Genomic DNA, 11,944 nt, shown 5'->3' with positions numbered 1-11,944 from the left:
GTGTGTGTCTAATTACTAACACCGCAGACTTATGTGGACTCGTGCTAAACGTAAATCTCTTCCAAACTGCAGCACTTGCTAATGGCTTTATCTACTTTACGGGCAATAGTTGGTCAGTGGTCTACATCAGGTCACGTGCCTCTCCTTTGTGACGGGGTCCCTGTAAGGTTCCTGGAACCTGGAACCAGGTTTTAATTTACTCTAATATTGGTTTAGACTTTAGAATTCGCTTGGAGTTTCTATTCTGGATTTCAGTGATTTATAAATTATATTCCTATATTCAATAAGTTATCATTATTGTGTATATTATATGTTATGATTATTGTTTATCTTAAGCTGTAATTTGTCTCCCATTCCCTCGACAGATAATGTGGTAAGAACCACTATATATACTCTTAGAAACATTACTTCGTTAGGAAGTATCTAGATTATTATTCTGTAAAGAAACTTTTGATATATTGTGTTGTTACTAGGATTTCCTACTGTAACTTCGTCTACTACAATCTACTAAAACATAGTGCAACTTAACAAATTACAAAAGATAAGAAACAGAGGAGCAAGACTGATGAAATGGGTTCCACTCCGAGAAAGAATTACTCCTATACTAATTGAATTACACTGGTCGTCTATTAAAGTTAGACTAGAGTTTAAGATATGCGCAATAACCCATCAACTTATCAGAACCGGATGTCCAAAATATCTAATTTGCCACACATCGTGGAGCGAACGAATCGTGCAGACACGAGAATATTTACAGATGGTTTCAAATTATGTCTACTGTAGGTTTTAGAAATTAGAGCTTTCAAATATGCACCCACTTGATATCCACAAGACTGAAGATACAGTATTAAGAATTTTTATAGACAAGGCGGAGATTCTCAATATGGACTTCGTAGTTCGCACATCCCACAGTACACTAAAGGTTTGACTTCCTTTTCTGTTAGGGGAATGTCTTAGGTACATTTATAGACCGGATTTACAGTGAAATTGAGGTATCAATTTTATTACTGGCCAATTTATAGAAGAGATGTAAGACATAAAGGTCACGAAATTTCCACTGATGCCTAACTGAGTGCTTAGGTTTGATTGGACATATCATTGCTCAAAATTGTCCAAATTACATGGAACTAGTTGTAAAATATCAGCCAAAGCAATTTAATTACCTACTATTTAATATCTATGAACAAATTTTTTTTTTTCATAATGATCCACAAGTCATTATTTGAGAGGACTCTTGTAGTAAGCTACTCGAATTATCGGTTTAAGATAATTGAGTTTTTTACTATGAAATATCTTTTCATCTCACAGGTTACAGAATATGTTAATTTAAAAGCTCTTGATCTTAGCTTTTCAAAAAGTTCTATATAAAGTTATTTTGAAGTAAATTTGATCCTGTAATTAGTGGTAAAAGATAACTAATCTCACAGGATTTGCACGATCGTACAGCATTACTACAATTTTGACGGATTGTTAAGCACTAACTCATGGTTGGCTGAAGTATAAGAGTATATTTGCAGGGTCTAAAGACCTCATATGTCTCTTGTTGGCCTTAAATGGCTGCCCAACATGTTAATGTGACATTTAGGCCGCATAAAAACCTTTTATTAAGAGACAAATTATGAATAAACCGTCAAAATTGCTACCGTGACTGACAGTGCCAACATAGCCAGAGTAAACTCAGTTTTCCGATAGGAAAAGAGTATTTTAATGCTACGTAAGACAAAGACCTCACAGTGAATAATAATTTGGTGACCCTGAAGAGTCATGTTTAGCCAAATTTGGGTTTTAGGCTGTATGGAGACAGTCAATCAGATGCATATTTTAAGGGGGTAGTGCAAAATAATCTTTATTTTTCAAAAGGGTAATCATAATTTAAGGGGATCATACAAAAGTCAGATTAGAGTTTAAACACTGAAATTCAACATGTTTATGGTTTAATAGATATTTCTGTAACTTAAGAGATAAATAATTACAACTTCTTTTGTATTTTTTACAGCATCCGATATTTTCATTATCTATTATTGATGGACAGAAAATTCAGTGTGAGTTAAATGGCCATTACAATATCCAGACTTTTGTAAGGTATTTTTTCTGTATTATAAGCATTGGTTATCTGCTATAAACAAAGCAAGTGACCCTATTGGAAATATCACTTTTAAGGGAAGCCACACTATCTAACTCTAATTAGTAGCCCTATCTAATGGGGTGTGTGGATCAGACATTTCTGCTCCAGTAAAGTAGCATGTGCTATTTACTATATTCTTATTCAAGTATGTATTTTTTTTTCGAAAGATTATATACAGAAATTTTTATGCATCTTTTTTTTTCATTTTAAAATAGGGTTGACAGATGATTAATTTGAATCATGGATGATGAAAAAAATGTAATTCAGCTACCCAGTCAAACTAAAAGATTAAAAACTACAGGTTCGGTTCTATACTTGATCATCATCTCATCCTACGACTATTGATGCAAAGGGCCTCGGTTAGATTTCGCCAGTCGTCTATATCTTGAGCTTTTGATTCAATACTTCTCTATTCATCATCTCCTACTTCACGCTTCATAGTCCTCAGTCATGTAAGCCTGAGTCTTCCAACTCTTCTAGTGTCTTGTGGAGCCCAGATGAAAGTTTGGTGAACTAATCTCTCTTGAACAGAACATGCCCAAACCATCTACACGTACCCCGCATCATGATCTCATCCACATATGGCGCTCGAGTAATCTCTCTTATAGTTTCATTTCTAATACTGTCTTACAATTTAACTCCCAATATCATTCTGAGGGCTTTATCCTCAAATTTACTAAATCTACTGGCAATTGTTTCATTGTCATACCATGACTCATGTCCATAGAGTAATACCAATCTCACCAAACTAATATATAGTCTGATTTTTATATGTAATTTCAGGCGATTTGATTTCCAAATTTTACACAACCTAGCCATTGTCTGATTTGCTTTTTTTCAGTCTTTCACTAAACTCTAATTCTAAAGACCCTTTATTGGAGATCATAGTTCCTAAATACTTAAATGATTCTACCTCATTAATCCTTTCTCCTTCCAATGATATTTCACCTTCCATTGCATATTCAGTTCTCATAATCTCTGTCTTTCTTCTATTTATCCTGAGCCCAGCCTCCTATGATATTTCATGCATTCTGGTAAGCAAGCCTTGCAAAGCCTGTGGTGTTCTGCTAACAAGGACAGCATATTCAGCATACTCTAGGTCTCTTAAATTCCTATCATCCTAGCACTAATCCAGTCCAATCCTTTTCCACCATCTCCGACTGTTCTACGAATTACAAAATCCATGAGGAGAATAAACAACATAGGTGACAACACATTCCCTTAGAGTACTCCGCTGTTCACTGGAAATTCATTTGATAAGCCTCCATCAACATTAACTTTACACTTGCTATTCTCATGAAGAGACTTAATCAAATTTACACATTTAAGAGGAATTCCATAATAACATAGGACTCTCCATAAAATTGGTTGGTGAACACTATCGAAGGCTTTTTCATAGTCCACAAAAGCCATAAAAGTGGATTTCTATATTATACGTATTGTTGTACATGTCTCAAAATGAAAATTTGGTCAGGGCAACTACTACTTTTTCTAAATCCTGCTTGTTCATCTCTCAGCTTTTCATCAATGTTTCTCTCTTGTCTCTTTAGAATAAGCATACTATATATTTTCATAACAACTGATGTAAATGTTATGCTTCTGTAATTATTGCAATCAGTCAGGTCTCCTTTTTTTGCCAGTTTCACCAACACTCTTAACTCCCATTCATTAGGTTTAGCGTCTTCATGCCACATTCTACAAAATAATCTTGTAGGTAGTCTGGGAGTCACTACATTTTCAGCCAGTATTATCTCGGCAGTTATTCCATGTATCCAGGGGCTTTCCATATCTTTAGTGTTTTGAGAATAGCTTCGACTTCAAACACACTGAATTCATTCATTGGCACATCAAGGTCTTCATCAGCTTCAGGTATAGCCTATCACTCAAATTATTCCCTTCATATCTCCTATTCATGATCTCAATAAAGTGTTCCATCCAACGTTGTCTTTCTTCATCTTCTGTTGTTATAACAGATCCATCTCTCTTTTTGATAGGTATATGCTTCTTCTTCTTTGCCCCAGTTGAGACTTGATTAATAATTCTATGAACAATTCTTACACCATAGCCACTTCCTAAATTCATAGCTTTGTCAGCCTCATCTGCCTTACTGTCTGAATATTCTCTCCAGTTTTTCCTGGCTTTTCTATAAACATCATTATCAATACTGGAATACTTAGCATGTAATTTTCATTACTTCCTCGAAAACTTTCAACAATCAATTTCTGTCTTTGTCTTCTTTTTATAGAATCCCAAGTATCATTTGATAACCATGGCTATCTCCTTGTAACTGCGTGTCCCAAGACTTCACTACCAAGTGACTGATATATGTTCTTAATATCACACCATTCTTCATTAATTGTCTGCTCTTCGTCTCTTAGGGCCCGGCCAGACCAAGCGTGGCTAGCGGCGAGGTTAGCGGCAAGAGGTTATGGCGGCAAATAGAAACCTTAGGTATCTTATGTAGGTGGCCAGATAGGAGGCGCGGGAAGCCTTGCGCCTCCTATCTGGCCACCTACATAAGATACCTAAGGTTTCAATTTGCCCTGGGAACCTCCTGCCGCTAACCTCGCCGCTAGCCGCGCTTGGTCTGGCCGAGCCCTTAGAGTCTTTAAAACTGCAAATCGATTCCTCCATTCAATTGCAAATGTTTCTCTGTGTTCTTCTTCTAAAAGCTTAGTTGTATCAAACCTAGGTATTCTATCTACCTTTCGGCTGGGTGCTTTCAGTTTTAATTTCAGTGTAGCAATGAGGAGCTGGTGATCACTACCAATATCTGCACCTCTATAGCTTCTTACATTTCTCTGAGTCCTCCTTCTCTGTTTATTAATGGCAATGTGATCTATTTATTTTTGTAATTGCTACATGGTGAAGTCCATTTATACTTGATGACCTTGTGTTGAAAAAGAGTACATCTAATGACTAGATTGTTTGCTGAATAGAAACTTATGAAATGTGCTCCATTTTCATTTGCAACTTTGCCAAGATCCTCGACACCCATCACATTCTCTAACCCTTGATTATTCCTTCCAACTTAAGCATTGAAGTCGCCAATCACCATTTTTCATATCTCTCTCTGTGATCTCATCTACTACACTGCAGTTCTTCATAGTATTCATCTTTCCTTTCTTCGGGGGAATCATTTGTTGGGGCATAGCAAACTATAATACTCATATTGCACTGCTTTGATCTGAACTTTGCTAGTAACAATCTACTATTTACAGCTATCCACTGGGTTAATGCCTTTTCTGCTCTTCCAACTCCATCTGATCTTCCTGAGTAGATATATATATTGCCTCGGTCTAAAGTTTCCTTACCAATCCCCTTACAACGTGTTTCACTTAAGGCCAATATATCCAAACTATATTTCATAAATTCGCTCTCCACTTGCTGTAACTTCCCAATCTGATTCATGGTTCTAACATTCCAATTACCTATTTTCAATTTTCCTTTAGTATTTATAAACCGGGAGATTCTTAGCAACCCGCTATGCCCGCAACTGAGGGGCTATTCTTTCATCTTCTCTATCCATGACTGACTAAAGCCTAGATGATTCATTGTGGCTAGATACATCAAAGGATAGCTGGTTCCTTGTGATGTGCAGTGCGTATCTAACTAAGGCAAGTGATCCTGGTCGATCCATACTAATTCTAGCAAGATCAACCGCCAGGCATCAGGAGTAAAAGCCGAAGAGACAGTTTGTCCATCGCCTTAAACCCAATCTATCACCCTGCTGCCATTGACTTTATCAAGATTTAGGGGGGGCATTTCCTCCACACCCAAAGCTCTTATTACTCCACCAAGTTGCTCATCCACTTATATGAGTATAACCATTGGCAAACATGGAATGCTAGGATATACTGCCTAGCACGGTATTGTATGCTTAATATGTAAAAAAAAAAAAAAAATCAGAAAAAAATTAAAAAATAACCTCTGTTCAGGGTTTAAGTTTTAAAGGTTTAAATGCCGCTCATGAATGACAGAGGCAAGGGACAATGGCATTGCCCTATCAAGTAGGACAATGCCCTAGAGACTGGCCATATGTATATATGATTAGCAACCACGCCCCCTCTCCACCCAAACTAGGACCAAGGAAATCCAGGCAATGGCTGCTGATGACCCAGCAGATAGACATATAGGCTCCCCCAAACTCCCAATCCTTAGCTCACAAGGATAGTGAGGTTGTAGCGACCAAAAATCTAACGAGTTTGAGCAGGACTCAAACCCCAGTCTGGTGTTCACCAGTCAGGGACGTTAGCACATTGGTCACCATTACTATATATATATATATATATATATATATATATATATATATATATATATATATATATATATATATATATATATATATATATATATATATATGTATGTAGGTAGTAGGTTGGCCAGGGCCCCTCCCACCCATTGAGATACTACCGCGAGAGAGTTATGGGTTTTTTTGACTGGCCAGACAGTAGTACATTGGATCCTTCTCTCTGGTTACGGTTCATTTTCCCTGTGCCTAACACATACACCGAATAGTCTGGCCTATTCCTTACACATCCTCTTCTGTCCTCATACACCTGACAACACAGATTACCAACCAACTCTTCTTACTGCACTGTAACTGTTCAATGGCCACTTTTCTCTTTGTAAGGGTAGAAGAGAATCTTTAGTTATGGTAAGCAGCTCTTCTAGGAGAAGGACACTCCAAAATCAAACCATTGTTCTCTAATCTTGGTTAGTGTCATAGCCTCTGTACCATGGTCTTCCACTGTCATGGGTTAGAGTTCTCTTGCTTGAGGATACATTTAGGCACACTAGTCTATCTCATTTCTCTTCCTCTTATTTTGTTAAAGTTTTTATAGTTTATATAGGAGATATTCGTTTTAATCTTGTTGCTCTTCTTAAAATATTTTATTTTTCTTTGTTTCCTTTCCTCACTGAGCTATTTTCCCTATTGGAGCCCCTGGGCTTATAGCATTCTGCTTTTCCAGTTAGGGTTGTAGCTTAGCAAGTAATAATATATATATATATATATATATATATATATATATATATATATATATGTATATATATATATATATATATATATATATATATATATTTATATATATATATATATATATATATATATATATATATATATTTATATATATATATATATATATATATATATACATATATATATATATATATATATATATATATATAATATGTGTATATATATATATATAATATGTGTATATATATATATATATATATATATAATATATACATATATATATATATACATACATATATATATATATATATATATATATATATATATATACTGTGTGTATATATATATATATATATATATATATATATATATATATATATATATATATATGTGTGTGTGTGTATATAATATATATATATATATATATATATACTATATATATATATATATATATATATATATATATCCCATGTTAATGGATAATGAGACATTGGAACATAAGTTTTCTCACTTTATTCCAAAATGTTTGTGAATACACTGTGTACAGTCAACACTCTCAGGTGAGCACCTTGTCTAAATGAAAGCACAAAGGCTACTGACTACCTCTCGCAAGCAAGATGCAATCTTGCTACAACAGCATGCTGAATTGTTAGGTTTTGTGGAATTCTCATGATTATAGAGTTCATTTACCTTGACGTATAAACACATTTGCATACCAGGATTAAGACATTACTCTCTCCCTAAGCTCCTCACTCTGGGAGGAGGGGCGCACTCGCCCTCACTAGTCTATGATATATGGAGGAAACTCCGGCCCGGAATAGGGCATGGCATGTACTAAACAGAAATGCAACTTAAAATATATACATAGAAATCACCCCCCAAAAAATAACACATCTTCCACAATGAAATATTGCATGTAAAAATGTACGCATACAATATAAATAATTTCACTCATTTCTTATTATGACCTCTGCAACTAAAATGCAGAATACATAAAGTGAAAGAAAAATCATATCAACATCAGTATTAGACAACCTCATCAATAACCTCTCTCTGGTTGCGGGCAATAGGCTACTGACCTTCTGGGCGGGACAGGGGTAGGAATAGATATTCCTTCATCCCTCGATTTTACTTGTCCGGGTTTACAGTACAATTTCGCAACACAACTCACCACCACCGTTTCGCCATTTTTTTTCAAATCACCACTACACTTGCACTTGTAATTATCAATCGGTGGCCACAAGCCATTTTCCCAAGAAAATCATCCATTTTCCCGCGCTTCTCTAATAACTTTAGGTGTAAGGTATTCACATCTACACATTCTCTAGCACTGCCTTTCCTCAAGGCTGAACTTTAATCCCGCAACCACTTACCCTTCGGGAACTGCCCCGGCCCCAGAAACCAGGAATCATATAAATACATGAATAATACAGCATCCATCTGACGGATCTCACCTGACCTACTTAACCTCTGATTGTTTTTAGGTTCACTCAGCAGTATGTCATGCGTATTGCTACACTCAGCAAAATTACCACAACATTTTACGTATTCATTAAGCACCAACACTAGAACACATTGTTATCATCAAGTTTATTTAAAACAGAAGAAATGAGGTCTGTTCTAACAACAAAAGCAAAGAAAAAAAAATTCTACTCATCAACTCGAGGAATGTCACGTATGCAGGGGTTAGGAGGTACACTCTGATTGACACTTTTGAAAACTACCCCTCCAGGCATCACATGTATGTGTGCCTGATGATGTTCAGACACTGCACCACCATTAATAATGCTTTGTGTCACTACAGTGTTAGATTTAACCATCTTTACTCTGTACGGACCCAAATACGCTGGCTCTAGTTTGTGTTTCCTAGGTTGTAATCGTTTCAAATACACACGATCGTCCGCAAATACTTTTACCGGTGCGGTTTTGAACCGACCATCATACTTTGAGCTGTTTTTCATTAGCTCTTTTCAAAAACCTTTCAGTGGTGTTCATTACTATCCTCAATAGATTTAGTAATTATACATGGTATTGTTCAGTTGAATAATTTGATAATTGTTGCAAATTAATCAGGACCGTATATGGTAACACAGGATCCTGTCCATACAATTAGAAGAAAGGCGTGTCCCTGAGCAAAGCATTATATGCAATGTTCAAAGCTAGCTCAGCTGTAGGAAGTATGGCGCGCCAATGAAGGGGGTCATCAGCCACTAAGTAACCTAAAATATGCACTACTTCCCTATTATACAATTCCACTTAGCCATTAGCTGAAGGCTTATATGCGGTCACTGGAAAGTGTTCAATTTTCATCAAGTCCGTGATCGATTTCTCAAGTCCGTGATCGATTTCACCACCTTATTTATAAACTCGAGACCATTATCACTCATCAAAATATTCGCTCAACAAAATCTAGTAATGAAAGAGCAGAGCGCCTGGGCTAATGAATTTGCGGATTTATTCAACATTGCGTATGTATGAGTGTACAGAGTAAATTTATCCACAAATACACATATATACTTATGTCGTGTTAAACCAGTAGGAAATGGTCCTCAAATCCACATGCACCCTATAAAACTTAATAGGAATCACAGGCCACTTTCTGGCTTCCTGTACAGTGTCTTTACGTTCTTTGAAACAGTTACAAGCATGGCAACATTTTATATATTTCTATAGACTTTTTCATTCCTAACCAAAAGAAGGATTCACGAGCTCTCCTTAATGTTCTATCAATCCCTAAATGCCCTACATACGGACTTGCATGTACAATGTGGATAGCTCGATTAATTAAAGAGGGGGGAAGAACTACTCGTGCACCAAATCCCCTCCCCTCTTCTCGTAAGCACAATATAAGATATCATTCTCTATAAAAAAAATTCTTACGAGGCACACTCAGAAATGATGGATAACTCTCCAATTCCCCTTTAATCATTGCTCACACTCTTTCCATCCATTCCTCTTTTTTTTTTTTCTTTTTTTTTTGTCCTTTTCGGACTTCTTTTATGTGCCAACCTCCCAAGTCACTCACACCTGCATCACCAGGGTATTCATTCTGGACACCTCTGGTCATGCCCTCATCCACCTACATATATTTACCTTCACTGCTCCCATCTCTCTCTCTCTCTCTCTCTCTCTCTCTCTCTCTCTCTCTCTCTCTCTCTCTCTCTCTCTCTCTCTCTCTCTCTCTTTCGGGCGAATTCACATCCCGTTTTCTACTTTGATGGGGTTCTTCAATATTTTGGTTTCGTTCTTCGCTCCTCTTTTGTGCCCTAGTTGTTACTCTTATTACTGCATCTCTAGAGAGGGCATCAGCTACCTTGTTAGCTTTACCTTCTATGTGGTGAAAACCCTTTATTTTAAACTCTAACAATCTTTCAATCCACTCACTTGTCTAGATGTCAAATCTCCTTTAAAAAACAAGTCACGTAAGGGTCGATTATCACTTTGCAACTCAATTGACTGACCTAATAAAAAGAACCGATGCCTCTCTAGAACCCAAAGAATAGCCAAAGCCTCTCGATCGAATGTACTATAATTCTTTTCTGCCCCTTTTAATGCCCTGGAAGAAAAGCAAATGAGTCGCTTTCTACCTTTATCATCTCGTTGAGAAACTACGCCACCAATAGCTAAGCTACTAGCATCTGTTGTCACTAAAAACGGACGATCAAATCTAGGATATGCGAGTAAGTCATTGCTAGTTAAGGCAGCTTTCAAATGGTTAAAGGCCCTTTCTTCTTCCATTCCCCAATTTATTACTTTTTGTTTCTTTAAAGCATCTAAGGGTCTCGCTATCTCTCCAAAACCTCTCATGAATTTACGGTAATACCCAGCGAGCCCAAGGAACCCCACTACTTCCTTAGGGGTATGTGGCCTGGGAAAATCTCTAATAGCTTCTACTTTACTAGGGCAGGGTTGGATACCTTCTGGGGTTATTATGTGACCTAAAAATTCGACCAGTTTATAGAAAAATTTGCACTTTGACAAATTTATTTTCATACCATCTCGTCGCAATGCTTCTAAAACTTTACAAATATTATTATTATGTTCAGCCGTTTTCCCTGTAATTATGATATCGTCTAAATAAACAAGAACATGGCTAATTAAGGAAGACAAAACCACCATCATTACTCTAGAGAAATGACTTGGAGCATTTTTAATACTAAAAGGAAGAAAATTTAACTGAAATAGTTGATCGTTAGCTATAAATGCCGTTTTACATTTACTGTCTTCCTGAATGGGTATTTGATAGTATCCGGACTTCAAATCAATAGTTTTAAAATATTTACTATCCGGCACTATAAAAAGTAATTCTTCGATCGAGGGCAATGGAAATGCATTATCCTTAGTGACTGCATTCAACTTCCTTTAATCAACACACAATCTTACCAAGCCATCCTTTTTCCTAACAGCTACAATTGGAAAAGCCCAGGGGGATTCGCTCTCCTCAATTATCCCTTGTTCCCTTAATTTACTATTTTCCTTTCTATCTCTCCCTGGAAATAAATGGGTACCTTATAAGTCCTTGACCTGATCGGCTCTGCCTGCCCAGTTTCAATGCTAAAGGGAAATCGATCAATCCTCCCAGGTGGTTCGTCTTCAATTGCAATTACATCATAATAATTACTAACAATGTCACTAACTACAGGTTGATATTCTGATGTACATAGTTTTCTAGCTTGCATAATCAAGTTCTGAGTGCATTCATCTGTGCGGGCTGGAGTTGTGGCTCCCAACATCCCATTATTAATAATTTCACATAACTCTAATTCACACACAGAATCACTTCCTAACACAACTCTTTTATTTGACAAATTAACTATCGTTATATCAGCTCTGTTCTC

Source organism: Palaemon carinicauda, chromosome 21 (genome assembly GCF_036898095.1).
Source record: "Palaemon carinicauda isolate YSFRI2023 chromosome 21, ASM3689809v2, whole genome shotgun sequence".
NCBI lineage: Eukaryota > Metazoa > Arthropoda > Malacostraca > Decapoda > Palaemonidae > Palaemon > Palaemon carinicauda.
This window is presented reverse-complemented; position numbering follows the sequence as displayed.